Source organism: Papio anubis, chromosome 3 (genome assembly GCF_008728515.1).
Source record: "Papio anubis isolate 15944 chromosome 3, Panubis1.0, whole genome shotgun sequence".
Classification (NCBI taxonomy): domain Eukaryota; kingdom Metazoa; phylum Chordata; class Mammalia; order Primates; family Cercopithecidae; genus Papio; species Papio anubis.
The window spans coordinates 169,199,853-169,204,814 of NC_044978.1; the positions used below are offsets into that span (position 1 = coordinate 169,199,853).

Genomic DNA, 4,962 nt, shown 5'->3' on the forward strand with positions numbered 1-4,962 from the left:
CACAGGCCGGATTCTGCCTTGGGCGTGTCAAAATCTGGGGGTGATGGGATGACCCTATGCATTTAGAAGCAACTCTCCACATATGGCCAATATAGGCTGTCCTGGTCAAGAACTAGCAGTGATTTAATCCAACCTCATCATTTTACAGATGAGGAAACTGAAGTCCAGAGAGACATTACCTTGTTGCCAGTAAGCAGCAGAGCTAAACCCAGATCTCTAGGCACCACACAGTTACTGTTTTTAAAGGCCTTTACCACGTATTTTCTTTCTTTTTTTAGTGAGGTGAAATTCACATAAAATTAGCCATTTTAAGGCTAAGTTTAAGTATTAAAAGTTAAATAGGTGAGCAGTTTAGTGCCATTTAGCACATTTACAGTAGTGCATAATCAGCACCTCTGTCTAGTTCCCAAACATTTTCATCACCGTAAAAGAAAATCCAGCGCTGTTTAAGCAGTTCCTCCCCATTCCCACTCCCTAACCCCCGCAACCCCCAATCTGTATTTTGTTTTTGTGAATTAATTCTGGGTATTATCAGTTTTTTGAGACAGTCTTGCTCTTTCTTGCCCAGGCTGAAGTGCAGCGGCATGAATATGACTCACTGCAGCCTTGACTTCCTGGGCTCAAGCAATCCTCCCTCCTTGGCCTCTTGAGTAGCCGAGACTACAGGCACGTGCTGCCACGCCCAGATATTTTTTAAAGTTTTTTTGTAGAGATAGGGTCTTGCTATGTTGCCCAGGCTGGTCTCAAACTCCTGGACTCAAGCAATCCTCCTGCCTTGCCTTCCCAAAGTGTTGGTATTACAGGCGTGAGCCATTGCACCTGGCCTGTTCTGGGTATTTTGTATAAATGGAATCGGTATGTGACCTTTTGTGTCTGACTCCTTCCACTTAGCTTAATGTTTTCCATGTTCTTCCCCATTGCGTCATGTATCAGTTCTTTATTTCTTTTTGTGGCGTAGTAATATTCCATTATATGTAGCCACTGCAATTTTGTTGATCTACTGATCTGTAGATAGACATTTGGGCTGTTTCCACCTTTTGGCTGTTGTGAGCATTGCTGCTGTGAACATTGATGTGTAAGTGTTTGTGTATCTGTTTTCAATGATTTTGGATATACCTAGGAGCAGGATTGTTCCATCATGTGGTAACTTCTATGCTTAACTTTCTTTTTTTTTGAGATGCAGTCTTGCTCTATTGCCCAGGCTAGAGTGCAGTGGTGTGATCTCAGCACACTGTAACCTCTACCTCCCAGGTTGAAGCAGTTCTCCTGCCTCAGCCTCCTGAGTAGCTAGGACTACAGGTGTCCACCACCACACCTGGCTTTTTTTTTTTTTTTTTTTTTTTGGTGTTTTTAGTAGAGACGGGATTTCACCACGTTGGCCAGGCTGGTTTCAAACCCCTGACCTCCAGTGATCCACCTGCCTTGGCCTCCCAAAGTGCTTAGGATTACAGATGTGAGCCACTGCGCCTGGCCTCTATGTTTCTTTTGAGAAGTCTCTTGATTCTTGCCACTATGAGGTTATTTTATCCAACTATTACAGGAAAGAAAATGGGAGCTCAGAAGGTCGGACTGGTTGTTCAAAGTCACCCAGCTAGAGAGCTGTGCAGCTGAGACTAGTACACAAGTCTAGCTGTTGAGAGCACCCTGAGCACATTACCTCATGCTGTACCTTGCGTGTCTTGTTGTTTTCATTTTTCAGATGAAGAAACAGTTCCACACACTAAGAGACTTGCCGAGGGTACAGTTAGTTTCAGGAGAGCTGGTAGTTTTCGTTCCGTATAGAACTGGACCTGATAATTATTGATTATCCTAATAAATGCACTTCATTTATTGTACTTTTTTTTTTTTTTTTGCGCGACAGAGTCTCGCTCTGTTGCCCAGGCTGGAGTACAGTGGCACGATCTCGGCTTACTGCAACTTCTGCCTCCCTAGTTCAAGCGATTCTCCTGCCTCAGCCTCCTGAGTAGCTGGGGACTACAGGCATGTGCCACCACACCCAGCTAATTTTTGTATTTTTAGTAGAGATGGGGTTTCACCACTTTGGCCAGGATAGTCTCAATCTCTTGACCTCGTGATCCACCTGCCTCGGCCTCCCAAAGTGCTGGGATTTACAGGCGTGAGCTACCGCGCCTGGCCTGTCTTCTTTAATCAAATCACATCTTATATCCAGCAGTCGTAGATGAGTATGCTAGAATCATGGACTGCTTGGAAGTCTTTTTATCTGGTGTTTACCTAGTGATCTGTTGGTAGAAATTTGGGTTGCTTATTAAATATTAATTATTTTTAATTATTGAATATCAGATCTGGTTTCTACATGGAATGAAGACTACCAGTTCTCCTGAAACTAATCGATTATTGAGGTATGTTTCTTTTCCTTCCCTGGTGATGTGCAAAGAGAATGAAAAGGGAAAAGGGGCCAGGAAGGAGATGTTTTTTCTCCTTCATACATTCAACAGCTAATCTGAGTACCAGCTGTGTACAAGGCACTAACCTAGATGCCTGGGACACATAATGAACTAAGTAGACAAAGGCTCCTACCCTTAATCATTGAGTTTTATTCTAGTTGGGGGAGAGGGTGACAGATAATAAACAAGAGTCATAATATGAATTCATTGGAGAGTATGTGAGAAAGGCGAACTGTGGGGAGAAGAGCGCAAGGTAAGTGGGTGAAGGAGTGTTGGGGAGAATGGGATTGCAATTTCAGAAATGGTAGTGGTATGAACTGAATGTTGGTGTCTCCCCCAAATTTGTATGTTCAAGTCCTCACTCTAATGTGGCTGTATCTGGAGATGGGGCCTCTAAGGAGGTAACTAAGATGAAATGAGTTCGTAAGGATGGGCACTGATTCAACAGTATTAGTGTTCTTACAAGAAGAGACACGAGTTCTCCCTTTCACTTTCTTCCCACACGCACACACTGAGGAAAGGCTGTATGAGGACACAGCAAGGAGGCTGCCGTTCACAAGCTGAGAAGAGAGCCCTCACAGCAGATGGAATTGGCTGGAGCCTCAATCTTGGACTTTCAGCCTCCAGAACAGAGCAAATAAATGTGTGTTGTTAAGCCACCCACTCCATGGTGTTTTGTTATGGCAGCCCACACTAATACAGGCAGTGATAGAATATCTCATGTGAGAAAGTGACATTTGAACACATCTGAAAATGTAGAAGGCAGCCAAGGGCATCTGAGGTAAGGACATTTTAGACAGAGGAACCAGTCATTGCAGAGGGCCTGAGGCAGGCATGTACCAGGCGGGGTGAGGAGCACAGGGAGGCTGGGTTGGCTGGGGCAGAGTGAGTGGAGCAAACAGAGGGGCCGTTTCAGGAGATAAGATCAGACAGATTATTGTGTAGGGTAGGGGTTCCCCAACTTTCTAGGCCCATAGTGCCCTTAGTGTCGTCGTAATTTTTTATGATGCCCCTACGTCAAAGAAAACTAATGGTTTGGATTTACAAGTGGTTAGGTTCTAACAATTTTATAGTAGTAACATGACTGATATTGCTGTATAACCTAGAACATAGAAAGTACCCTGTAGTGTCCCTGTGAATGCTGCCTTGGAGTGCCTTGGTGCACAGTTTGGGAATAGCAAATGTAAGGGGGTGTTGGGCATTTCAAGGATTTGGTTTTGGATTCTGGGAACTACTGCAAGGATTTTGAGCAAAAGAGTGACATGATATATTTTAAAAGATTGCTCTGGCTATTGTGTTGAGGATAGTACTGAGGCTTTTGCTAGAATCCAGGCAAGAAATGACAGTGGTTAGGTTCGTAGCTGTGGAGGTCGTGAGAGGAGAATTGGGAAATGGCGGATATTTTGAAGATAGATTCAAGAGGATTTCCTGGTGGATTTAATGTGAGAGTAAGAGAGAAAAGAGTCACTGGTATCTCCCAAAGTTTTTGACATGAGCAAATGGAAGGATTAAGTTAGCAAGTGTGATAGAGAAGGCTGTGGATAGAGCAAGTATTGGGAGTATCTGGAGTGTTGTTTTGGACATACAGGTTTGCTGTGTTAATACCCCAGTGGAGATGTCATGTGGGCAGTTGTATTAAGTCTGGTGTTCAAGAGAGACAGAGAGAGAGATCTAGGGGTCCTGAGAGATCTGGGGGTCCTGAGCAGTTAAAGCTACGAGACTAGGTGAGATCACTAAGGGAATGGTCAGGGTCCAGAAGACAGAAGCCGCACAGTATTGTGAATGAGGTAAGTGTAATATAAAGAATTATTGAGTGGCAAGGATTAATTCTAAAAGGCTAATGAGAATGCTGAAGAATATTCTTGGGCTGAGGGACAGTACTTGAGGAGCAAATTTGGAAGACAAGTCCCTCCCCAAGGCTGGGACCTGAGCTTCACTGGAGAAGGTATGGCTGTGGCTCACTGGACAGCAGAGTTTGCTGGGTTCTCTGGGTGTGTGTTGGTCTACAGCCACTGGGGAAGCAGAAAGCACCCTGCCAGGGTCCATGAAGTGCTGCTGGATGTCCCTCACATGTACATGGTAGCCATGTGTCAGGAAACACACCAGAACCAGGAAGGGAAGCCCCCTCCTCCAACACTGTTGACAAAACTGAACATTGTATCAGCTGTGCAGGAGAAATGCCTACAGAGTCCAGTTCCATTATTGCAGAACAGGCAATGAAGGGTGGCTTTGGAGCAGAGAGGAAATAAATTGGAAACTGGCAATATACTAAATATGTGAGAAGAGAAGAAGATAACTTCTCTGATAATAGGGAGAAAAAAAAATCAACAAAAGGGCACCGCTAGGGAACAACCAGTAAAGTAGGAGAAAAAGTAAGAATGTGGTGTCCCAGGAGTAAAGTGAAGAAAGTATCAAGAAGGGAGGGAATTAGCAGTGTTGAATGCTGTGAGAAGTCAAGTAAGGCAAAGGCTATAAAAACTGACCATTGGACTCAGCTGTGGGGAGGTCCTTGTAATCCTGACAAACAGTTACAGTAGAGTAATGGGGAGTAGGGAAG

At 44.3% G+C, this 4,962-nt stretch overlaps 1 long non-coding RNA gene across 1 annotated transcript; it reads left to right on the forward strand.

The window, feature by feature from the left end:
• Positions 1–2,040: 2,040 nt before the first annotated feature.
• Positions 2,041–4,729, forward strand: LOC108585852. Its single transcript, XR_001902366.3, has 2 exons — positions 2,041–2,360; positions 2,927–4,729. It is a non-coding gene; the product is annotated as an uncharacterized LOC108585852 (long non-coding RNA).
• Positions 4,730–4,962: the final 233 nt, after the last annotated feature.